Source organism: Durio zibethinus, chromosome 12 (assembly GCF_047325235.1).
Source record: "Durio zibethinus cultivar Kanyao isolate XHJ-2024 chromosome 12, ASM4732523v1, whole genome shotgun sequence".
NCBI classification, from domain to species: Eukaryota; Viridiplantae; Streptophyta; class Magnoliopsida; order Malvales; family Malvaceae; genus Durio; species Durio zibethinus.
Window position 1 is genome coordinate 17,256,534 of NC_143173.1, and position 27,714 is coordinate 17,284,247.

At 32.3% G+C, this 27,714-nt stretch overlaps 1 protein-coding gene across 2 annotated transcripts in view; it reads left to right on the top strand.

Moving 5' to 3' along the window:
* The window catches only part of LOC149515789 (large ribosomal subunit protein eL15y-like), a 47,691-nt gene extending 23,443 nt beyond the window's left edge, over positions 1-24,248 (top strand). Inside the window, exon 2 of one of the 2 annotated variants that reach the window (XR_016326003.1) lies at positions 23,769-24,248. The gene's annotated coding sequence lies outside the window, so the exon portion shown is untranslated. The remainder of the gene's footprint in view (positions 1-23,768) is intronic. The other variant, XR_016326002.1, reaches the window with a different exon arrangement.
* The last annotated feature ends 3,466 nt before the right edge of the window (positions 24,249-27,714 follow it).

The following is a 27,714-nucleotide window of genomic DNA, read 5'->3' on the forward strand; positions in this document are numbered from 1 at the left end:
GAAGTTGAATCATGCTAAATGCACATTTGGAGCCAAATCAGGAAAATTATTGGGCTTTGTAGTCAGTGAAAAAGGAATTGAAGTTGATCCAGATAAGATACAAGCCATCCAAAACTTATCTCCTCCTCATACCTTTAAAAAGTGCGAGGTTTCTTAGGGAGATTAAATTATATTGCTCGCTTCATCTCTCAACTCACTTATAAGTGTGATACTATTTTCAAGCTTCTCAAAAAACATGATCCTAGAGAATGGAATGATGAATGCCAAGAAGCTTTTGATAAGATCAAAGAATACTTGTCAAATCCACCTGTGTTGGTGCCACCAATGCCAGGAAAACCTTTGATTTTGTACTTGACAGCGCATGAAAATTCAATAGGATGTGTGCTGGGGCAAAGAGATGAAACTGACAGAAAAGAACGAGCAATTTACTACTTTAGCAAGAAGTTCACTGATTATGAGTCAAAGTATTCACCATTAGAGAAGATGTGTTGTGCATTAACCTGGATAGCTCGAAGGCTTAGACAATACATGTTTTATCACACTACTTGGCTCATAGCAAAGCTGGATCCTATTAAGTATATCTTTGAAAAGCTCGCATTGACAGGAAGAATAGCACGATGGTAAGTTATGCTTTCAGAATATGATATCATTTATGTGACTCAAAAGGCTATTAAAGGGAGTGCAATAGATGAATTCCTTGCTGATCGTGCAGTCGAAGATTATGAGCCAATGAAATTAGATTTTCCTGATGAGGATGTGATGGCCATTGAAGAAAATGAACCTGTTGAAAAATCATGAAGGATGTATTTTGATGGAGCTGCTAATGCTTTGGGTCATGGTATTGGGACAATTTTGATGTCTCCTGATGGACATTATTACCCCATCACAGCCAGATTAAATTTTAATTGCACAAACAATGTGACCGAATACGAGGCTTGTGTTATGGGTCTACAAGCAACAATTGAAAAGAAGATCGAAGTGTTAGATGTGTTTAGAGATTCAGCTCTAGTCATCTATCAGTTACGAGGTGAATGAAAAATAAGAGACTCTAAGTTGATTCAGTACCATAAATACATCTCTGAGTTGGTTAAGCAATTTGAAGAAGTTCAATTTGAGCATCTACCTAGGGAGGAAAACCAAATTGCTGATGCACTGGCTACTCTAGCTACAATGATCAAAATAGATGGAAATACTGAAATTCAACCCATCAAGCTGGATGTGAAAGATGTACCAGCACATTGCTTAGGTGTTGAAAAAGAAATTGATGGAAGGCCATTGTATCATGACATCATTAAAAGCCAGCAGTACCTAGAACATGCAACAGAAAATGATAAGAGGACTATCAGAAGATTGGCCATGAGTTTTTTCATTGATGAAAATATCCTTTACAAAAGAGGTCGAGATCAAGTACTCTTAAGATGTGTAAATGCAGTTGAAGCAAAGAAGATTATTGAAAAAGTGCATGATGGAGTTTGTGGGGCACATACAAATGGTCATATGATGGCTAGACAAATTATGAGGGCTGGCTATTATTGGTTGACAATAAAGGGGGACTGTATTGATTATGCTAGGAGATGTCATAAATGTCAGATTTATGCTGACAAGATTCATGCTCCACCATCAACATTACATGTTCTAGCTCCTCCCTAGCCCTTTTCTATGTGGGGCATGGATGTCATTGGTCCCATCACTCTAAAAGCTTCGAATGGGCATAGATTCATTTTTGTGATGATTGATTACTTCACCAAATGGGTAGAAGCTGCATCATATGCTAATGTAACCCGATCTGTGGTATGTAAGTTTATAAAAGAGAGATAATATGCAGATATGGGCTTTCAGAGACAATTATTTTTTATAATGCCAAAAACTTGAACAACAAAATAATGAATGAAATATGCACTCAGTTCAAGATCCGTCATCGTAATTCGACACCGTATCGTCCGAAAATGAATGGGGCAGTGAGGCTGCGAATAAGAACATTAAAAGAATCTTGAAGAAAATGACTGAAACTTACAAAGATTGGCATGAGAAGTTGCCTTTTGCCTTGCATGCTTATAGAACATCAGTCAGAACGTCTACTGGAGCCACACCATTCTCTTTGGTGGTATATGGAATGGAAGCTGTGCTACCAGTTGAAGTGAAAATTCCCTCACTGAGAGTCTTGATGGGGGTAGAGTTAGAGGAAGCAGAATGGGTTCAAAATTGCTACGAGCAATTAAACCTCATTGAAGAGAAAAGACTGTCAACACTTTGTCATGGTCAATTATATCAAAAGAGGATGATGGGAGCACATGACAAGAAAACTCGTCCCCGTTGCTTTAGGGAAGGAGACTTAGTGCTAAAAAGAATCCTTTCAAATCAACATGATAATCGGAGGAAATGGACACCAAATTGGGAAGGCCCGTATGTGGTAAAAAAGGCCTTTTCTGGCAGGGCATTGATTTTGGCAGAAATGGACAGAGGTGATTTGCCTACCCCAATAAATTCAGATGTTGTGAAGAAATATTTTGCTTAAAAAAAATGATGACTTATCTAAGCTAAAAACCTGAAAAGGCGGCTTGGATGTGAAGTAGAAGCATCATCAAAAAAAAAATGATGACTTATCTAAGCTGAAAACCTGAAAAGGCAGCTTGGATGTGAAGCATAAGCATCTTAAAAAAAAATAAAAAAAAAAATAAAAATGATCTAAGCTGAAAACCTGAAAAAACGGCTTGGATGTGAAGCAGAAGCATCATCAGAAGAAGATCCAATAACACAGGGGCAAGTGTAGTTTGACGAACTCTGAATGATCAAAGAAGTCATCTGATTTAGTTTTAGAGAAAGAATCTGAGAATATTTTGTTCATGATTATCTTGTGATCATTCTTTTGACACATTTATTTCAATTCAAACACTTTGACATGCACTTGTTGTCAGCCATATACATTTAAAAATAATGCCTATACATTCCTTTATCCTTATTTGATATTTTTGTTCATCAGAGAAATGTGATTGCATTTTATTTGTCTTGAACTTAAAATGATGAAATGAAAAAACAAACATAAAGGATCTTAGCATTACTTTTAAAGTTGACAAAGGCAAATGAAAAAGGATGAGAAAAGCATGACAAGACATTGATGTTGCAAACTTTTTTAAAAAAAAAATATTGTGGTCAGATGTTGAGAACAGATTGGTCATATAAGAATTCGGATAAAAGAAGCCAAAAGCGAGAGATTTCAAGAACCTTTTTACTATAATGAATGATTTTGATTGCATTACATGCATTGTATCATGAGCACTCAGTACATGCATCCATGAGAAGTTGTAACAGAGATAGAACTTTTTCGTTTCTTAATGGAAAAACAAGATTTTGGTAAAGACAATGATCAAACAAAAGAATTCAAAAGAGAAAAATTTACTTGTTCAAAGATGAGAACTCAAATTTGAAAACAGATGAGATTTTAAAGTTGTTGAGCCTCTGCTGAGAGGAGCTTTTCCAAGATGAGATTTTAAAGTTATTGAGCCTCTGCTGATAGGAGCTTTTCCAAGATGAGTTTTAAAGTTGTTGAGCCTCTGCTGAGAGGAGCTTTTTCAAGATGAGATTTTAAAGTTGTGGAGCCTCTGCTGAGATGAGCTTTTTCAAGAGAGAATTTTAAAGTTGTGGAGCCTCTGTTGAGAGGAGCTTTTCCAAGAAGAAAATTTTAAAGTTGTTGAGCTTCTGCTGAGAGGAGCCCTTTTCTGTAAAAAAAAAAAATCGATTCACTTTCGGATAAAATCGTTGTCTTTGTCTTTGCCCTATTTCTGATTCTCAGTAATGTGCAAAGAGGGGCAGCTGTAGACAATGATTTTGTTCGGGTCTATTGTGTTTGTTTTAATTTTAATAATAATATTTTTAATAATAAAAAATTTTATTAATAAATAAAACAGAAAGAAACAAAATAAGTAAAAAAACAAAAAAAACAGAAACCAGGGGGCTGATGCGGCGTTGTCGCCGCCCCTCTGGTAGCCCCCCTGGTAGCCACCCGACCAGCCCCCGACCAACCCCTCACTAGCTCTCTTTTAGCCTACCTATAGCCACCCTAGAACAACCGAATTTCCCTAGATCCAAACCCTTTAAAATCTCTAACCAAAATCCTCAAAAAAAAAAAGAGGCTGGATCTCTGGTTTTTTCTCTTCGAAACCTCCCTTAAAAACACCCAAAAATACCCAGAAATCAGAAACAAAAAAACAAAAACAGAAACCAAAAACCAACAAAAATAGAAACCAAAAAAAAAAAACAACAGAAACAGAAACGCAAACAAACAAAAAAACACAATTCTCCCCGTAGGGAGGAACCTCAGCGCCAAGCCACCTACACCAAGAAAGAAAGATTTCGTTAGTTTAAACAAACAAAAAAAAAAGAAACCGAAACTTTGAACCCCGATCTACGCTAATCGGGGCTGTTTCTGATGAAACGAGCATTGGATCTGAGATCAGGAGGTTGAACGAAACCTCCTGTCACCTTTTCAAATTTTCGGCCACCGCCAGCGGCGACTCCCACGACGGCCGGCGCGGTGGCTAGACGGCAACCGGTTGGCGTCCCTCTCCCCTGTTCTCTCTTTCTCTCCCTCTCTCCTTTTTTTTTTCTGAAACTTAACCAAAATGACCAAAAAAATTTCTGACCCTTTTATATAAACACCCAAAATCAAAACGACGTCATTTCATTAAAGCCTTAAAACGACGTCGTTTTAGCCCAGAGGATCCGCGCGTCGACCCGCGACCCGACAAGGGGTCCGCGCACCCGACCCGTTGACCCGCTCCTTCTCCGCCTCTGACCGAACCACCCAGACCGAACCGAACCGGTACCGAACCGCTGAACCGCCCAGACCGAGCCGAACCGCCAAACCGAACCGGACCGTTGACCGGTCCGATTCAGGTATTTTTTTTTAAATTTTTTTATTTTTTATATATTATTTTATTAATATTTATGCATATTAAAATATCTATATTTGTTAGACTAATTGATGAAATTGTGGTTAAATATTTTTTTTATATAATTATGTTAATTTTTAGGATAAACTTTAAAAATAATAATACAAAAATAAATTTAATAATAATACTAAACTAATAAAAAATGAAAGAAAAGGAAATTTTTATCCGACGATGAGATTCAAAGGTATTCTGAGTAGTGATGCCTACGAAATCTCTAGGTGAGAAGATTTTTTTTAAATACTACCAGTGTTTTGGAGTATTTATAAAAAATTTTCAATACAATAAAAATTTTCTTTTTTTTAAGAGTAATAAATAAAAATTAATAAATATAAGTAATAAAAATAGGAAGAAAAGAAATTTAATCCAATGATGAGATTCTAAAAGTATTCCGAGTAGAGATGCTTTAAGAAATCTCTAGGTGGGAAGATTTTTTATAAAATATTACCAGCGTATTGGAATATTTATAGAAAATCTTCAATATGATTAAATTCTTTTTTTTCTTCAAAGTTTTAAAAATTAATAAAAAAATTAATAAAAATTTTAATAAAAGAGAATAAAATGTGTGCATAAACATGGTAACATTTAGCATTGCATGCATGGCATTTGCTTACGAAAAATAAATTCGAGCCTCCGATGATGAGATTCTAAGGTATTCCTAGAAGCGATGCCTGAGAAATCTTTAGGTAGGAAAAAGTTCTTCTAATGTTACCAACGTACTGGAACATTTTAAGAATTATTTCAATAAAAAGGTTTTAATTTATTTTTCTCGAGAATAAATTTTTTCCTAATAAATAAAAAAAAATCAAAGAAATTATTATTATTATTTTTTTAACACCGAAAATTGGACTATTTTTATCAAGATCAGAGGATAACATGTAGTTAATTGATATCGTTTTTTTTAACGGGCGTTGTGGGGGTGCTAATCATTCCCCACACGTAACTGACTCCCGAACCTAGACTGTTTCGCAGACCGAAAAATTATCTTTTTTAATAAATTTTAATTAATTTTAAAACTTTATTAAAAGGATATGTTTTAATAGATGACCAATCGCACCTAGTCAAAAAAGATTGGTGGCGACTCTGTTATTTTTATTTCGTTTCCAAATTCGTCGGGCGAACACAAAACCGTTACAACACTCAGTACATGGAAAAAGGTGTTATCTGCATAGAAGACTTTAGAGATGGACGATCTTATGCAGAGGCTGTTAATATGTCTGTCAAATCCACTCAGTTAAAGGATAACATTTTATCAGATGGTAAAAAAGAAGAGGTTTTAAAATCGCTTGACATCCTTGATTACATTCCTGAAAATTTAGATTTGGAGAGATAACAGCGAAATGTTGTTGGGATAGTTAGATATCCTGATACTATAAATGCCTTTAACCAAATCTTCTCAGAGGACTTTGATGATTGTTCTGTCATTATCATGGGTGAGAATATGAATCTTTTAACTTTGAAAGCAAAGAAAGTATGTTATTATCTCTGGAACTTGGTCAGGAGTGGTCTCAAAATTGGTTCACGTTTATTACACCATGGAAGCCTAGCTATATATGCCATTCAAACCTTATTTGGTTGAGATTGTCAGGTATTCCACTTCACGCTTGGAATTCTAAGTGTTTCTCTTCCATTGGAAGTTTATAGGGTGAGGTTTTTGAGCTTGATGATTATACACTAACGAAAAAACGTTTAGATGTAGGTAGAGTCCTGATTTTAACAAATGATTATAGAGCCATTCTTGATGAGATTAAGGTCACTGTGGGTGATATTCTTTACTCCATTAAAGTTGCTGAACATGGATACTTTCTTGACATTTCCAGTAGTCCTCACAGATCATGCAGACCTGGACAACTCAGTTTTCATGGATGGCGGTGAGGATGTTTTCTCTGCTCACGGTAAAGATTCCCCGAGTAACTCAAAATTTGAAAATGATGGTAATTTTATGGCTTTGGATGAAGATAACACTGTTATTGCAACTGCTGATACACCTAGAGATTCTAAAGAAGCATATGATGTCGATCTTGGAAATGAGACAAATTTGGAACAATTATGGACATGCGGAGTTAAATACGGGTGTTGCAATTAATTCTTCTTTAGAACCTCTTTTGAATAACGATGAAGCAGAACAATTAAATCTAAATTGAATCATGTGGTTGATGAGTCCAATCTAGTGGATCAAACTATTGATACTTCTACATCTCCTAGGATATCAAATGGCCCATCAGATGCGCTTAGGGATTCTATTGGTGGAAATATCTTAACTGATCTTCAGTCAAATCCAGTTGAGCTTATGAGCAAGAGCGATATAGACGCTGAGAAACTTTTCAACGTTGAAGATAAATTTCACCTTGTTACTATTCGAGCAGGTAAAAGAAGGAAAAAAAGTAAGGCAAAATATTGATCCAAAAGCGAGTCTCGCCAGATAAAGACACCTCTAGTTTCCATTGTTCAAGACCACTTTCGGATGAAGATATTGGTTCTCGAAATAGAGCTTTTCTAGAAGAGACTGAGAAGATTTGGGAAGTTGGTAAATTATTGGGTTTATCCGTAAATGAAGACGATGGTTCCATTATTCAACGTATTGCTGGTTTAGAAAGGCAAGATTGGGGGGAGCTTCATCAAGACTGATACAAAAGGGCTTTGTCGATTTAAAGGTTCTAATGAATTTGGTCTTATTTACAAGCTTTATCAATACTACAGTTAAGGAATTTGGCAAAAGGTATTTTTAAAGTTGTGTTTGAAGGATATGATAGTAGATAGGAGGTTAATATTGGGAGTTTTAACGTTTTGTTATTTGTATGCATTTGGGATATGGAAGTGGCTATGGTGGCTGTTAACTGGAGTAAAAAGAATCATCGACTATGAAAGTTGTTGTCTATATTTTATGAAATTGTGATGCTTTGGAGATCAATTGGGGCATCCAGTTTGATGAAAATTTTTTTAAAAGCTGAATGATATGGTAGATGTCATGGCAAAGGTCGGTGGATAGAGAGAATTTTTTTTTTTTTTTGTTCAAGGCATGGTGGTGATTTTGTTCTGTAAGGGATTAGTGGTGTTTGCTCTCATTATTTGTTTACCGATCATGGTAGTGTTTTTTTTTTTTTCTTTTTTGTTTGGATGTCATGATTTCTTCTTTTTAGGTGGAAGTCTTTCGTTAGAATTGTGCTAGATGTTTTTATGTTGTTTCTGCTGGTATGGTTTTAACTATGTTTCTTGGCAAGATTCTTGTATTTCACTTAAGATGGTCTTTTGATCTCTAATAAAAATATGGCTTAGCAAAAAAAAAAAAATTACATAACTTTTGCTTTTTATTTTGTAAAAGAACAGTTAAATTCCCTAATTTGACAACCAAAAAGGGTAAAAGTAGCACTTATTTTAATTGCATATAATAAAAAAAGCATATAATTTATAATTGTAGACACCGATTTTGTCCGGGTCTACTTTAATAATAATAATAATATTTAAAAATAATTATTAATTATATAAAAATATAAAAACAAAAAAGACAAAAAAACAAAAAAACAAAAAAACAAGAAAATAAAAAAAAAAAAGCTGTAGGGTGGCTGGTGCCCCGACCAGCCACCCTATAGCCCACCTCCTACCACTCCCTAGAGCCACCCCTACAACATCATCCACTCCTTAAAAACTCTCTACTTCTTCCCCACGATGAGGAAGAATCTCGCGAAAAAAGAAACCCTTTCAACTCTCGGATCCCCCTTTTTTTCGAAATATCTCTCGAATCCCTTTTCTCGAAACCCCCTTTTCTGAAACCTCTCCCTCAAACTCCTACCCATCAGAAAACCCAAAAATAGAAACGAAAAACAAAAAAGAAACAAAAAAAAAAACAGAAACAAAAAGTCAAATAGTCCTCCCCGAAGGGAGGAACCTCAGCGCCATAAAGCCCTGTAAACAAGCAAAGAAATCATCAGTTTAAGCCGTTTAAAAAAAAAAAAAGAGAAAGAGAAAGGAAACCGAAAGCTTCAAGCCTCGATCTACGCCGATCGGGGTTGTTTCTGGCAAAACGGACGTTGGATTTGGAAAGAGGGCGTCGAGAATAAGTTCTGGTGACTTTCTGGCATTTTTCGGTGACCGAAAACCACCGGCAACGACGGTTGGCGACGAGCCGCAAAGCGGCCGGCCGAACTCTCCCCCCAACTCTCTCTCTCTCCCTTTCTCCACTTTTTTTTCTGGAAACAGAACCAAATGAGCAAAAAAAAATTTTTCAGTTATTTATAGAAAACATTAAGAGCAAAATGACGTCGTTTTGGGCATAGGACCAAAACGACGCCGTTTCAAGCGTAGAGGATCCGTGCGTGGATCAAACCCGACCCGAGATCCGCGCGACTCGAACTGTCTACCCGCCTCAGCCAACCTCCAGCCAGTTCAGACGAACCGTAAGCGAACCGGTCGAACCGTTCCTGAACCGAACCGAGCGTCGGTTCAAACCATTCCTAAACCGAATCGTGGTCCAGCCGAACCGGATCGTTGACTGGTTCGGTTCAGGTAAAAAAAAATTTTTTTTTTTGAATTTTCTAATTTTGTTTATATATTATTTTATTGTTATTTTAAGTATATTTTTATATTTATGCATGATAAATTTTTAAATTTGTTAGAATAAATATTTAATTATTTTAATAATAATAAAAATGAAAACGATTAAAAATATATATTAAAAATGTTTAAAAAAATATATATTTATTATTATTATTATTATTATTATTATTATTATTTATTATTTTCCCTGCCTAGATGTTGGAGGGAATAAAAATATTTTTCTAAAGAAATAATTTCGCCTAGATGTTGAGGAATTATTATTAATGAATTTTCATAAAAAAAAATAAATATAAGAAATTTTTAAATTAATTTTCAAAAATCACTAAAATCGAACTTACTTCGAAAATCCGCCTAGATGTTGGGGATTTTTAAGATGTTCGTATTTTCTTAAAAACAAAACCTTAAACACTAATTTTTAATTTTCAAATTCCTAAAATCTAAAACCCCTAAAATCCAAAATCCCTAAAATCCAAAGTCCTAAAAATCCTAAGGACACGTATTTGAAGCAATTTGTTCCTGAATGTCGCCTAGATTATGGGGTATTTAGGAAATTTTACTTCATTAAGTCTTTTCACATGATTTCTTAATTCGCATTAATAATAAGATTAATAAATAAAAAGTATAATCTTTGGTACTTTGCTTAGATGTTGGAGAGTCATTAACAAATTATTTTCTATAAAGATTGTTATTTCATTTTGAGGATTACTATGTTAAATCTTAGGCGAAAAGAGTTATTTTAAATTCTGCCTAGATGATGGAGAATTTCAAGATAATTCTTTAACTTAAAGATTTTCTCAATATTCTTAAATAAAAATTTTAGCAAAAATATTTTTTTCAACTAAAGGAAATTAATGTTAAATTTCAAATTAAAACAAATTTTATCCAACATCGAAAATAGCACGTAATTAAATGGTTCCAATTTATGGGCATTGTGGGGCTGCTAATCCTTCCCCACGCGTAACCGACTCTCGGACCCAACCTGACTTTTCGCAGATCGAAATTTATCTTTTTGATAAACTTTAAACTCGTTTTTATAGTTTTATTAAAAAGATAAACTTTGGGTGACCAATCACACCCTAACAAAGGTTGGTGGCGACTCCCTTTTTTTATTTTCCTCGATTTTAAACATCATCTTTTACGTCTGGCGGTCCAAAAATCATTACGACAGCTTGGCGGCTCCACTGGAGACATTTGAGAGTCAAGCCAAAATTTTAATTATACACTATTGACAATGGTTGGATTTAATTGATTTTATTTGATATTTAATTTAATTTAATTTATTTTATTTTTCGAAAACATTCGAGTTAATAAACAAAATAAATTGTATGATAGTTATTAATTTATTTTGATTTTGTGGTTATGATTTATTCATGTTATTTTGATTAATACATTGCCTTACACACACTTTGCATATTCACTCGCATACATGAGCTTTATACCCGGGCTCCATCCTTTTAGGAGGAAGTGAAGTAGCTACGCTCTCGTGAGGTGATAACCTCCGCATTTGCTAGCAAAACACTTCCACTTAGATTGAATCCTTTCCGTTAATAACCCACAATGGGCGAGGATCGAGAAACCTTACTAGTCTATAATGGACGATGATGTGAGGAATAGTCTGGGAACCTTTAGACATATAAATCCTAACCCAGCATATCGTGAGCCATAGGAAACCTGCCTAGGATAACGCCATATCACCTTTTTAGAAAATTATTAAAAATTAGGACATTATACATTATATTATTTGGTTGTATGGTTGTTATATTATTTCTCTTACTTGTTTGTTTTGAATTCTCGAATCATTTTATTTTTTTATTTTATATATTCTTTGATTGTGTGCATTATATTTGAATATGTGATATTTATTTTAGGTTAATCATTAAAAAAAATTAAAAAAAGGGTAAAAGAACATTTCCAAAGATTAAGGATTTTTCTTAAATTCTTTGTTTATTGGCCCAATCAAAAAATCAATTTTCGTGTCCTAATTATTTTTTTCCCTCTAAAATTTTTTTTATTTTGTTTCATTTTTTTGTATTTCATACATCATAAAAAAAAATAATACATGTATCCCATCCTATATACATCATAAAAGGTAGTGTCAGTTTCACTAAGTTGGCATAATACAAGCATTACATCCCATGTAAAAATATAACATGCAAGTTCATGCATTCCATATAAGTATGCTGTATTAGTCATAAGAATACATCTCATTATTCATGTAAATATGTCATTGCATTTCATACATATAAATTCATGAGTGGTAGGGTCGTATGGAACAAACATTGCATTTCATATCCCATATTCTTGCAACATAACATTGCATTTTTTGCATACACATTCATGGTTGATGAAAATTTTTATTTGGGTCTTTGTGCATATAAAAATTCATTGTCATAGGCATATATGCATTTCATGACATTCTATAGCCATCGTATTCATGTATTCATACTTCGTGTGTCATTGTTTTTGTGATATTCATTCAATAAGGGTAGTAATCTAGAATTTTTTGTTTAAATTCTGGAATAAAATGTCTGTCTTGGTGGGAATCAGAGTGACGAAAATGGAAGATCAATTGAAAGCAAGGATTAATGCTTTGGAATTAAATTAAGAGGAATTATGGCTTGAGCTTCGAGAGATGAAACAACAGATGGCTTAATTGATAGAAATGGTTAGAGATAGTGATGGAGTTGAGTTTGTTCCTTCTCAAAGACCGTTGTCATTACCGTCAAGTCAAGGTCAATTGGCTTCCGTTAGTTCCAACACTCCGCCAGAGTATGCTAAAGCATTGGGTGATTTGAACAGTGATCGAAGTTTAGGCAAACTTAAGAGAGGAATGGGTGAACTAGCCACGCAAATAACTGAGCTCAAGAGTTTGATTTCCAATAAGGAGTCACCTGGCTTCAAACAACCACCACCAACTATCTCAAGTCTTAACCTATACCTAAATCCTCCTTATGACCATTTTCAACCTCCTTTCCAAGTACCTAGGATTAAACCCTCAATTTTCATGCAACCACCAAGAATTTCACACCTGAACCCATACCACCATCTCATATTTCACAATCGTCTGTTCAGCTTGCTATCCCGTCACTACCTTTTGAACCTGATCTTCGACCCAGAGTTTCTCAATTCACCTCGAGACCAACTATATCAGCACCTTTTCAGCAAAATAAACCAACCATAGAACAGAAAAACTCTGGTAACACTAAAGGAAAAGCCCCTATTGATCCAATACCCATGTCCTACACAGAGTTATACTCGCTGCTCCTAGGGAACTACTTCATTGCCCATATCCCTGCTGAACCTCGTAAACCGCCTTTCCCTAAATGGTATAACCCTAATGCCCAATGTGAATACCATTTTGGTGTTGTGGGCCATTCTTTGGAAGATTGCACAGTTTTGAAACATAGGGTGCAAGGATTGATGAAAGCCGGTTATCTGAGTTTTGATGCCAAAATGAAGCCAGTTATTCACGAGAACCCTTATTTGATCCATGCCGAAATGGTAGGCAGTGCTACAAGTAACAGTAAAGTTGGTCAGAATGATGAATAAAAAGCTTTTTAAGCAATGAGTTATCCTCCCTAGTAATCATAGTCAACTATTTTTTAGGAAAGACAAAGGGAAGTGGGAGCACGTTTGGCACTTTTTAGCTCTAGTCCTAGAATGGTTCATGATGTGTAAACTTGATGCTTTTGGAAATGAATGAAAACTTCTTTTAACCTAGATTTTTTATGAATTGATGCATCTGTTTATTTTATTGGCGTGCCTAAAAGAGTGTAAGAAAGAATGATGGTTGCAAGTATGTTTTCACCAAACTTTTGAGACAAAAGTGATATATCTAGATGACCCATTTTGAATATAGGATGGAATTCAAGTTTCCCCTCACCAAAGTAACAAAATTTGACTTGCATATCATGCATCATTTGCTTGAATTCATTGTTTTTCATGCCAACTAAGGATAAGGAATGATAATTGTAAATATACTTGTCATAACCTTCGAAGCAATTTTTTTTATATATATAATAGAATTTATGCCATGCATTTCTGACTTCTGGTAATTAATAAAAGGTTCAAGGATAGCTATTCTAGGAAACGAGGTCAGTTGAGTCTGCACACTTATAGCACTCAAGCCAGTACCATAATCATGAAAAATGAAGGTGCCAATCGAATGGACAGAGTAAAAAAGACCCAAGGAGAGATCGGTGAAACAATTACGAGAATGCAACAAAATGTGAACAGACAACTGGCAGAATTAAAACAGATGATAGTGAAATTGACAAAAGAAAAAGAAGTTGTTGAGACGCACAGGATAAGGGAGGAAACAACTATCAAGACACCATTGTATCCATCTGGGTTCACATATGTTCAAGATCCCCATGTGTCACAAGCTCTTTCAACAACTCATCAACCTTATATTGGCCACTTTGCCAAGTTACCATCAGTTCAGACAAATGTCAATCTTGGGCATACTCATTACAACTTCACTACTATGCCTAATATGGATGATCATAAAGAATTGAAGAAATTGAAAAGGGTGCCAGATCCATCAGAAGATATAGTGATAAAAGATAAGTATGATCTATTGAAAGAGAGATTGAAAGTAATTGAAAGCCATGATGTGTACGAGAATGTTGGCGCCAGTGAACTTAGTCTAGTACCTAATCTTGTTATTCCATCAAAATTCAAAGCCTCAAGTTTTAAAAAGTACGATGGAACGAAATGCCCTTTAATACACATTACCATGTACTGTCGAAAGATGACAGGTTACACTTATGATGATAAATTATTGATCCATTGCTTTCAAGATAGTCTCACTGGACCTACAGCAAGATGGTATGCTCAGTTAGACCGAAGTAAGATTTGCTCTTGGAATGAATTAGCTAAGGCCTTTCTAGCACAATACAAGCATGTTGAAGATATGATGCCAGATAGGTTGTCCTTGCAGAACATGAAGAAAAGATCAACTGAAACGTTCAAAGAATATGCACACAGATGGAGAGACATAGTAGCTCAAGTACAACCACCCTTATTAGAGAAAGAAATTACTGTTCTGTTTGTTAATTCTTTGGACGCTCCCTATTATGAAAGAATGATTGGGAATCTCTCTAAAAAATTTTCAAACATGGTGATTTCTGGTTAAATAATAGAAAATGTAATTAAGAGTGGCAAGATTAAGTTAAAAGATGCGACAGATGTTGAAGAAGAAAGTACATCAGAACAGAATAAAAAAGAGGTGCAAGCAATCACACTGGAGGGGCATCTACCTAATAGCTTTATCCCGTACAATCCTTATCTTGCTTATCAACCCCATCACCTGGCCATAAGCCATATCTCTCAAAACTCATATCTTTGCCAATCAAGCCAGCATTTGAGCTTTCTAGCAAACTCTCATCCTCAAGTGGTCATTCATAATCTTGTTCCCACATTTGAATCCATCACTCGACCAATAAAAAATCAGAAAAGACCAAGGAATGATCAAGAGAAATTATCCATCCCTATTTTTCACCTTTTGCCTTTGCTAATAGAAGGTCGATATCTCACTCTTGTGCCTTTGAAACAACACCAAATCCATCAGCAAAGAGTTACAATCTCAATGATAAGTGTGATTACCATATGGGGGTAATTGGCCACTCAACTGAAAAATACAGGCAGTTGGAAGAAAAGGTTGAAGATCTTATCAAGAATGGTATTCTGACTCCGGAGGTAATAGAACAATGGAAGTTGTTGACTCCATTCAATTGTCCAATGTGAGAAGTTGAGATGAAGAGGGAAGCGTCAAGTTTTAAAAATCAGGATATGATGATTTTTTTTTTTTTACTATGTATGTAGGACATATGCATTGTGTCTCTAGGAGTTATTTAACTTATTTTGGAAGAATTGAATACTTTGGATCTTTTTCATGAAATTTTCTCTTTATGCATTTGTTTGGATAAAAGTGCCACATAAGCAACTTTAAAAAAAAATAAAAAGAGAAAAAGAAGTTTTATTTTGTAATAAAGATGGAAGAATTCTTAAAGGAAATGGTGATTACTGTTAGGAAAAAGCTCATCAAATACCTCCACACCTTTTCAAATACTTTCATGTCCTTAATCACTTAAATGATTAGACTCATCAACCATAACCTTTCAGGGAATGTGAGTTTTAGTTCAAACCTTAAAGGGCCGATAATCTTTTCCTGGGCAAAGAATAAAAGAGATTAATTTTGAAAGTTTGTTTTGAATTTCAAAAATCAGATATTCTTTCAAATTTTCCAATTGATAGTCCAATGTGTGTCAAAATTTTGCTATGACCATAGATACAAAAACACTTGAACCTTTTTCTTAAATAACATTTGTTCCATGTCTTAAGGCATATTGAGAAAAAGAAAAAAGAATCATTTTCTGCCTAAGACAATTTATTTTATACCTTTATACCTTTTCTCTTCCTTTCACCAAGAAAATGCCAAAAAAATTTTAAAGCCCAAAGAGCCTTTTTGAACTATGCGATCAATCTTATACGACTTAATTGTCGTTAGAACCTTGAGTAAAAAAGGATGGGGCATAAAAAAAAACAAAAAACAAAAAAAAAGAAAAAAGCAAAAGGGACATATTCAATGATTTGCTCTTCTACCCAAGTGATCATGTTTGAAATGATCAATGGCCATCTTTCTCTATCCTTCTCGTACATAAAAATTATCCATTTGCTACCCATTTGAGCTTATTAAATTTTTTGTTCCAAAATAAACCCTAGCCAAGGATCATTTTCTACATTAGGGGGCAAAATTGGGATACATTCAAGATTAACTTCAAGAAAAGTATCCGATATTGAAAGCGTCTAACATGCCCTTCGGAGGTAAAAGTCTGGGGTAAAAAGTGAAAAAGGCTTCGATTGAAATTTTAAGATTCAAGAAAGTGAACAATCAAAGATAAAGTTAAGTATTTCTAAGGCAAAACAAAGAAACCTTAGAGATAAAAATCCGACGCTTGAATTAGAGTTCGAAAAAATAAAAGAAGAAAAAAAATATGTACCTTGAAAATGAGAATTCAAGGCAAAAAAAAAAGGAGGGTGCGTGAAGTTGCTAAAATTAAAGCTAAATGTTTTTTTTTTTAAAATGAGGCAAAAGAAGAAAGTCAGAGAGTGTTCATTAGGATCCTTGGCCTAATCACCCTGAATAATATATTTGAGCTTATTTATCCATTTTTTCAGAACCCTTAACCTCGGCCTACATTACACACCTTAAAAAGTCAATTTTGATCAAATATGGATACTTGGATTGAAGAGCAATATCCCTGAATTTGTATATACTTGTTGAATTCTTCATTGATAAAAAAAAATATAGCTCTAAGGTGAAAACCCCAAAAGGGCAGTTTAGAGCTAAAGTCATTTTTTTGAGGCCCCAAAATGAAGTTCAGAGTTTCAAGGTTCTATCCGAAATAAAAAGTCTCGATACAAAACCTTTTGAAAGATCAGTACCCATTAAAGACCTTCCTTTAAAAATAAAAAATAGCCTTGTCTTCTTCTCAAATCTTGTTTGAAAAGTAATTGCTAGTTTTGACTCACATTGGAGTATCACGTTTTCAATAAAAAAATGTTTTAAAAATTTATCTTTTTTGTGAGCCTGAAAGAAATTCTTGCAACCCTCGTCGAGCTTTCCATGAGATATGCCCACCAGTAAAAGGTGTTGAATTGTCAATTTACCCTCCTATCCATAAGCATTCCAAATAGTATTCATTAATTTTCAAGAGATTCAAAAGTCTTGAGTTTTAAATGTTTTCATTCAATTGCAAAGATACTTTATGTGGGGTAATTTTTGATCACTTTTGAAAATTTTCAAGATTATTTGAGCATTTTGCATATAATACTGAGATCGTTTTTGGGTGAAAGTAAAATAATGAAAATTTAAACAAATTTAAAAAATAAATAAATAAATAAAAATTTTTCACAAAAAAATGAGGCAAAAAGAGTTTTTGCATTTGCATCACTTGCATCTGCATCATAAGAAAGACATTCGTATTTGCATCACTTGCATTGGCATTTGTACAAGACACTTGCATTCACACCATAAGAAGAATTTGCATTTGCATCATGGCATCTAAGAAAAGGTATTTGTAGAGGCATCTACATGAAAAGGACATTGTCATTTACATTGTGAAAAAGTCAAATGTATCAAGCATTTGCATTCTTACGTTGGCATTGACATTTGCATTTCCATTAGCATCATTTGAATATAATAGATATTTGTATCATGTTTACATTTATCAACTTCGAAAAAATGGAGGCATGTTTTTAAAGTTTTAAAGTCTCTGTTTCAGAAGAACCGTTCTCAATCGAGATTTCAAAGCCTCTGTTTAAGAGGAACCAATTTCAATCAAGATTTCAAAGCCTCTGTTTAGAGAGAACCATCCTCAGAAAAGACCTTTAGAGTCTCAAAAATCTCTGATCAAGCGAAAGCCATGTTTTAAAAGATTTTCAAATTTTAAAGTTTTATTGCCTCTGATTATGAGGAGCATTCAAAGATTTTGAGATTTGTAAGACCTCCAGGCATGATCTCTAAAAGCCTCTGCGCACGACTTTCAAGATTAAAAGATTTTTAAATTTTAAAGTTTCATTGCCTCTGATTATGAGGAGCATTCTAAGATTTTAAGATTCTGTAAGACCTCCGGGCATGATTCCTAAGACCTCCGGGCATAAATTTGATTCGCGGTGTTATCCCGATCAATTCTATAATTTTGACTTACAGTGTTATCCCAGTCAATTCTGTAAGACCTCCGGACATGATTTTAAGACCTCCAGGTAATTCTGTAAGACTTCCGGGCTTAAATTTGATTCACGATGTTATCCCGATCAATTCTATAATTTTGACTTGCAGTGTTATCCCAGTCAATTCTGTAAGACCTCCGAGCATGATTTTTAAGACCTTCGGGTAATTCTGTAAGACCTCCAGGCATGATTTCTAAGACCTCCGGGCATAAATTTGATTCATGGTGTTATCCCGATCAATTCTATAATTTTGACTTACGATGTTATCCCAGTCAATTCTGTAAGACCTCTAGGCATGATTTTTAAGACCTCCGGGTATGATTCTGTAAGACCTCCGGGCATGATTTCTGAGACCTCCCGGTATAAATTTGATTCACGGTGTTATTCCGATCAATTCTATAATTTTGACTTGTGGTGTTATCCCAGTCAATTCTGTAAGACCTCCGAGCATAAATTCGATTCACGGTATTATCCCGATCGATTCTTTATCTTTCAACTTGTGGTGTTATCCCAGTCAATTCTGTAAGACCTCCGGGTATTATTTTTAAGACCTCAGCATAAATTTGATTCACGGTGTTATTCCGATCAATTCTATAATTTTGACTTGTGGTGTTATCCCAGTCAATTCTGTAAGACCTCCGGGCATAAATTCGATTCGCGGTATTATCCCGATCGATTCTTTATCTTTCAACTTATGGTGTTATTTCAATTGATTCTGTAAGACCTCCAGACATGATTTTTAAGACTTCCAGGCATAAATTCGATTCGCGGTGTTATCCCGATCGATTCTTTATCTTTCAACTTATGGTGTTATTCCAATTGATTCTGTAAGACCTCCGGACATGATTTCTAAGACCTTCAGGCATAAATTTGATTCGCGGTGTTATCCCGATCGATTTTTTATCTTTCAACTTACGGTGTTATCCCAGTCAATTCTGTAAGACCTCCGGGCATGATTTGTAAGACCTCCAGACATAAATTCGATTCGCGATATTATCTCGATCGATTTATTATTTTTCGACTTATGGTATCATCCCAATCGTTTTGTGTGTTTTTTTTTTTTTAAAATGATTCAGAAAAAATCATTGTCTTTGTCGTTGCACTATTCCTGATTCTCAGTAATATGCAAAGAGGGGCAGCTGTAGACACCGATTTTGTCCGGGTCTACTTTAATAATAATATTAATAATAATAATAATATTTAAAAATAATTATTAATTATATAAAAATATAAAGACAAAAAAACAAAAAAACATGAAAACAAAAAAAACAGGCTGTAGGGTGGCTGGTGCCCCGACCAGCCACCCTACAGCCCACCTCCTACCACTCCCTATAGCCACCCCTACAACATCATCCACTCCTTAAAAACTCTCTACTTCTTCCCCACGAGAGGAAGAATCTCACGAAAAAAGAAACCCTTTCAACTCTTGGATCCCCCCTTTTTTCGAAATCTCTCTCGAATCCCTTCTCTCAAAACCCCCTTTTCTGAAACCTCTCCCTCAAACTCCTACCCATCAGAAAACCCAAAAACAGAAACACAACAAAAAGAAACGCAAAAAAAAATAGAAACAAAAAGTCAAACAGTCCTCCACGAAGGGAGGAACCTCAGCGCCAGAAAGCCCTATAAACAAGCAAAGAAATCATCAGTTTAAGTCGTCTAAAAAAAAAAAAGAGAAAGAGAAAGGAAACCGAAAGCTTCAAGCCCCGATCTACACCGATTGGGGCTGTTTCTGGTAAAACGGACGTCGGATCTGGAAAGAGGGCGTCAAGAGGAAGTTTTGGTGACTTTCTAGCATTTTCCGGTGATCGAAAACCACCGGTAGCTACAGCCGGCGGCGAGCAGCACAGCGGCCGGAGCGGTGGGTCGACGACGAGCAGCACGGAGGCTGGAGCGGTGGGCCGGCGGCTGGTCGAACTCTCCCCCCAGCTCTCTCTCTCTCCCTCTCTCCCCTTTTTTTTTTTTTGGAAATAGAACCAAATGAGCAAAAAAAAAAATTTTTAGTTATTTATAGAAAACATTAAGAGCAAAACGACGTCGTTTTGGGTATAGGACCAAAACGACGCCGTTTCAAGCGTAAAGGATCCGCGCGTGGACCGAACCTAACCCGAGATCCGTGCGACCCGAACCGTCTACCCACCTCAGCCAACCTCCAGCCGGTTCAGACGAACCACCAGCGAACCGGTGGATCCGTTCCTGAACTGAACCGAGCGCCGGTTTGAACCATTCCTAAACCGAAACCGTGGTCCAACCGAACTAGTCGTTGACTGGACCGTTGACCGATCCGGTTCAGGTAAAAAAATTTTTTTTTTTTAATTTTCTAATTTTTTTTATATATTATTTTATTGTTATTTTAAGTATATTTTTATATTTATGCATGATAAATTTTTAAATTTATTAGAATAAATGTTTAATTATTTTAATAATAATAAAAATGAAAACGATTAAAAATATATATTAAAAATGTTCAAAAAAAATATTTATTATTATTATTATTATTATTATTATTTATTATTATTTTCCCTGCTTAGATGTTGGAGAGAATAAAAATATTTTTCTAAAGAAATAATTTCGCCTAAATGTTGGGGAATTATTATTAATGAATTTTCATAAAAAATAAATAAATATAAGAAATTTTTAAATTAATTTTAAAAAATCACTAGAATCGAACTTACTTCGAAAATCCGCCTAGATGTTGGAGATTTTTAAGATGTTCGTATTTTCTTAAAAACAAAACCTTAAACACTAATTTTTAATTTTCAAATTCCTAAAATCCAAAACCCCTAAAATCCAAAACCTCCCAAAATCCAAAATCCCTAAAATCCAAAGTCTTAAAAATCCTAAGGACACGTATTTGAAACAATTTGTTCTCGAATGTCACCTAGATTATGGGGTATTTAGGAAATTTTACTTCATTAAATCTTTTCACACGATTTCTTAATTCACATTAATAATAAGATTAATAAATAAAAAGTATAATCTTTGGTACTCTGCCTAGATGTTGGAGAGTCATTAACAATTATTTTCTATAAAGATTGTTATTTCATTTTGAGGATTACTGTGTTAAATCTTAGGCGAAAAAAGTTATTTTAAATTCTGCCTAGATGATGGAGAATTTCAAGATAATTCTTTAACTTAAAGATTTTTTCAATATTCCTAAATAAAACTTTTAGCAAAAATATTTTTTTCAAATAAACGAAATTAATGTTAAATTTCAAATTAAAACAATTTTTATCCAACATCGAAAATAGTGCGTAATTAAATGGTACTAATTTATGGGCGTTGTGGGGGTGCTAATCCTTCCTCAAGCGTAACCGACTCCCGGACCCAACCTGACTTTTCGCAGACCGAAATTTATCTTTTTGATAAACTTTAAACTCGTTTTTATAGTTTTATTAAAAAGATAAACTTTTGGGTGACAAATCACACCCTAACAAAGATTTGTGGCGCCTCCTTTTTTTTATTTTCCTCGATTTTAAACATCATCTTTTACGTCTGACGGTCTCAAAACCGTTACGACAATAATTATTATAATATAATATAATTAATTATAATTTAAAATTATGTGAAATTTATCAAAATTTTATATGTAATGCATATTTATAAGTGATGATCCTTATATAATAATTTATTATGATTAGAGAATAACTGTAATAGTATATAGTTAAAAAAATTATAATTGAAATGCTCCAAAGAAAAATTATAATTAGATAACTTTAGACAAATTTATATATTATATTAAAACAATCCTGTGATAAAAGTATGGTAGTTGGAGTCGAATTGAAAATTGAAACGTGATTGGATAAGTGAAGAATGCTTATCTTTTAATTTTGAATGTTGATTTTTTTTAGGAACGGAGTACGACTAAAAAAAATCATTAATACTATATTTTAAAACAATGGTTTTTGTTAATATATATTTTTTTGGAATTGGTTTTTGTTAAATATAATTAATCATAGGTTTGTTCCACAATTACCATATAAACTTTACTCATTTGTCTTAAAAAGAACAGATTGAGTAAAAAGCAATATAGGCTAAGTAAACGTATGAGCCTTAATTTTTGTATTAAAAGAGTGGACTTAATATATAATGTTATAGTGATTTTAATCTAATTTTTAAATTTATTATTTATATGTAGTATAATAATGCTCAACTTAAAATTACCTTATCTATTCAATAAAAAATTTATATTATAGAAGATTTAAATTTAATATTTTATTATAATATTACACCTTGTTGATAAATAATAAAATTATATTAACTTTAATAAAATATTACGTGTTGTTAATAAATAGTAAATTTAGAAAATCTAAAAAATGAACTGACCTAATGTCATTAGCTAATAATAGAAAATTACAAAATGGATCAGTTCCAATTTAATGAAACTTTAAATTGGTGTTAAAAGACAAATATTTGAGGGAATAAACACTAAAAGGCTTTTAATTTGGTTTTATTGATGTGGAAAGACTGTTTCCTTCCTACTTCAAATTAAATAATCATTACAAATTAAATAATTGCAATGGGATAACAAATAATAGCCACATTGGCATTGTAAGTGTTGGGTACCTAACTTTTTTCCACCTTGGCCTACCTTGAAGTCTTAGGTACTGGTGTGGATCCTAACTAGGGGTGTCATTCAATCATAAAACGTTTTCTAAAAAATTAAAAATATTTTCCAAAAGATGGAATTTTGATTTTTAGGTTTGGTTTTCAAATTCCTTTGAGTCTTTGTTTCGCCTTTCCCTAATTTAATTGGAAACAGCATTTGATTTTAAGAAGATAAAAAGGTTTAGAAAATCATTTCTCAAGCCTTTCAATGGCATCTCATTTGTTTAACAGTTTTCATAATTTTATGATTATTTGTTTTATAATTCTAAAGTAAACTTTTTTGAAACTAAAGTAAACAATTTTAAACATAAAAGCAATGAAATGTTTACAATAAAATTACCTGATAGACTATTGTTCGAAAGTTCAATTCTTTTCAAAGAAGAAATGTTGAAGATAGCATGTGGAATCAACCCATTTAAACGCATGGATAGTGCAGATAATTTCTTCAATGAAATAAGATTCCCAATCTCCCATGGAATTTCACCTACAAAGGAACAACAACTTACTATTATAAAACTATTCACTTTCTAAACATTCCAATAATATTGAGGTTATTTAAAATGCAACAAAAGTCAATTACACAAAAAATTCCTAATTTTTTCAATGTTTAAAATATGAAGGAATAATTAATTTTTTCAATACCAAAAGTTTTAGTCAAAATGAGAAAAGAACAAAAGAAAACCAAGATATGACTATTTTTATGTTGGCCATTCTATTAATTTTTATTTTTTAGTTATTTCTTTTGATTCTTTTTTTCAATATAAATAGTAATAAATATCAATCAATTGAAATCTAAATAATCGTATGCAAAAGCTTACCTTCAACATCATTATGACCTAGATATATCTCCTCAAGTTTGGTTAAATTTCCTATACTTCTTGGAATGTGTCCATTGAATTGATTAAAAGATAATGATAAATTTCGAAGATTGCTGCAGTCGCCAATATTTGATGGAATGCAACCAGAAAATTCATTATGGGATATACGAAGCACCTCAAGTTTGGAAAGAGAGTAGCATATATTATTTGGAATACTGCCAGAGAGATTATTGCTATAGAGATAAATTGCTTTCAAAGAAGTAAGGTTAAAGATGGAAGTTGGTATTGGACCAACTAGCCTCATGTTTCCGGCAGAAAATATCTCCAAGCTCAGAAGATTTCCAATTTCTGAAGGGATCTCACCTGTGATAATAACAAAAACCAAGTTGTAAGAGCTCGGTCAAGTGGATGATTAATTTAGATAATGAAATCATTTTCTCCAAATTTTATGAGATTATTGATTAAATTATTTAATTATATTCTCATTCTAAATATTATCTCAAAAGAGTTTAAATACCAAAAGTTTGAGTCATAATGGGGAAAACATAAAAGAAACTTAAGTTCATATGGTTGATTTTCTTTATTTGTCTTTTACTCTGTTCATTTTTGAGTAAAATATACCCTATTATCCGTAACTTTCGTATAATATTTCATTTTCAAACACAAAACGTAATTTATATCCATAACCTTCTAAAAATGTTTCAAATTCACATATTTCATCAACCATGAATGAAAAATCAATGAAACATGCCATGCGACTGAAATTTCAACTCGAAAACCAAAATGATTCACTTCTTTTTGCTATGTAACTAAAAAATATTTAATTTACAATATTTATTATGGTTAAGAGTTAAATTTATTTTTTTAATTTAAAAATGGATTATTTCCAAAAAAAAATATAAATTAGTTTTCAAAAAATAAAAAAAAATTATTTTTATCAAATTTTTTGTTTATTTGAAAAAAATGGAAAAAGGAAATATTAAAAAATAAAGAAAGAAATGGGGAAAAACAAAAAAGAGAAAAAAATAAAAGAAGGAATAATAAAAAAGTAGTTTGGTTAACTAATTTAATAATGACATTTATCAGCCTATTAAATGTTTATTTCAAAATTTAAATGTAAGTTCTAGGAAGAAAATAGTTCATTTAAAACTCAATTACACAAGAAATTCCTAATTTCTTCAATGTTTAAAATATAAAGGAATAATTAATTTTTTCAATACCAAAAGTTTGAGTCAAAATGTGAAAAGTATAAAAGAAAAGCAAAAAATGACTGTTTTCATGTTGGTCATTCTATTAATTTTTATTTTTTACTTATTTCTTTTTATTCTTTTTCTAATATAAATAGCAATATATATCAATCAATTGAAATCTAAATAATCAAATGCAAAAGCTTACCTTCTACATCATTATCACCTAGATATATCTCCTCAAGTTTGGTTAAATTTCCTATACTTCTTGGAATGAATCCATTGAACCGATTAAAAAATAATGATAACTTTTGAAGATTGCTACAAGCACCAATATCTGAGGGAATACTGCCAGAGATACTATTGTTATGGAGATAAATTTCTTTCAAGGAAGAAAGGTTCAGGATGGAAGCTGGCATTGGACCAACAAGGCTCATATTTTGGGCAGCAAATATCTCCAAGCTCAAAAGATTTCCAATTTCAGAAGGGATCTCACCTGTGAAAATAACAGAAACCGAATTGCAAAAGCTGGGTCAAGCAGCACGAGGCATTTTTTTGCTTTGCATCACTATTCATTATGAAATCATTTTCTCCTAATTTTATGAGATTATTGATTAAATTAGATAATTAAATTCTCATTCTAAACATTATCTCAAAAGAGATTAAATGCCAAAATTTTTAGTCATAATGGGGAAAACATAAAAGAAACTTAAGTTCATTTGGTTGAATTTTTTCTATTTGTCATTTACCTTCTTTTCATTTTTTAGCAAACTATACCAATTATATATAACTTTTGTGCAATATTTCATTGTCATCCACAAATTTTAAAATGTGGTTTATATCCATAACCTTCTAAAATTTTTTCAAAATCATATATTTCATCAACCATCAATGAAAAATCAATGAAACATGTCATGCGACAAATTTCAACTCAAAATTCAAAAGGATTCACCTTTTTATGCCATGTAACTAAAGAATATTTAATTTACAATATTTTTTATGGTTAAGAGTTAAATTTATTTTTTAAATTTAAAAACTGAATATTTCCAAAAATTAAATTAATTTTTCAAAAAAATACAAAAAATTATTTTCAGCCAAGAAATTTTACCTGAGAAAATAACATGAGTTTCATGGTCACTGTTAATATTTAGGAGTTTTAACATGATATCAATAATTAAATTAATTGTAGCACTTACTTTCCAAATTATAAAAGTAATTCGTTTACAGTAATTTCAAATTATCAAATAAAGTTTATTTTGACAAAAACTTCAATGTTGATAAGAAAATAAATAAAACTAGTCATGTTTTAATTTAATAGGAAAATAATTACTTATAAATAAAGTAGCTAATTTAATAAATTATCAAATTATCAAAGGAAAATAATAAAAAAAAGCTTACCTTCCAATGTAAATATTTTTTTAAAATTATCAAATACTTTTTTTTTTATTTTGTAAATGAATGTCTTAAAAATAGTTTTTAAAATTATTTTATATAAACATAAAAAAATTAAATATAATACAGTAGACATTTGAAAACATTATAAAATATTAGTAATGTTTATTATTATTATTATTTACTCTGCCACTTATTAAAATATAGTTTTTTAATCCAATATAATAATAATAATAATAATATATTTTAATTTTTTTCTATTTAACTCAAGAAAATATCATGCGAAAAAATAAATGTAAGTTCTAGGAAGAAAATAGTTCATTTAAAACTCAATTACACAAGAAATTCGTAATTTCTTCAATGTTTAAAATATAAAGGAATAATTAATTTTTTCAATACCAAAAGTTTGAGTCAAAATGAGAAAAGTATAAAAGAAAACCAAAATATGACTATTTCCGTGTTGGTCATTCTATTAATTTTTATTTTTTAGTTATTTCTTTTTATTCTTTTTCTAATATAAATAGTAATAATTATCAATCAATTGAAATCTAAATAATCAAATGCAAAAGCTTACCTTCTATATCATTATCACCTAGATATATCTCCTCAAGTTTGGTTAAATTTTCTATACTTCTTGGAATGTGTCAATTGAATCGATTAAAAGATAATAACAAATTTCGAAGATTGCTTTATATTTCCAATATTTGATGGAATGCAACCAGAAAATTCGTTGTAGGATATTTGAAGCACCTCAAGTTTGGAAAGAGAGTAACATATATTATCTGGAATACTGCTATTGCTATGGAGATAAATTTCTTTCAAAGAAGTGAGGTTAAAGATGAAAGCTGGTATTGGACCAACTAGCCTCATATTTCCAACAGAAAATATCTCCAAGCTTAGAAGATTTCCAACTCCCCAAGGGATTTCACCTGTGAACATAGAAAACAATTTGCAAGAGCTCGATCAAGTAGCAGAATATAAAACTAATTATTTTACAATAATTTCAAATTATCAAATAAAGAAAGTATATTTTGTTAAAAGCTTCAACGTTAATAAGAAAATAAATAAAATTAGTCATATTTTAGTTTAACAAGAAAATATTAATTATAAATAAAATATCTAAGATAATAAATTATCAAAGATATATATGTTGTTCACTATTTACGCTTTCCAATTTCGTTCTTTTAAATAATATATATAACTAAGATAAAAATGTTTTAATTTTTACTACTGTATTTTATCACTTTTAAAGTTGATACTTTTTATATATAGAAGATACTTATAATTTTTACTATTTTCTTCTATTTCTTGGCACCTTTTGATTAAATAAAAGCAAGAAAAAAAACAACAACTAATTAAAAGTGGTCTTAATCAACTGTGTTGGAGTCTTGGTTAAAATAAAGCTATTTTTAGTAGCATAAATTAAGGAGTTTCAGCTTGAATCATGTTTCACTAGAAACAAAAATTAATTAGTGA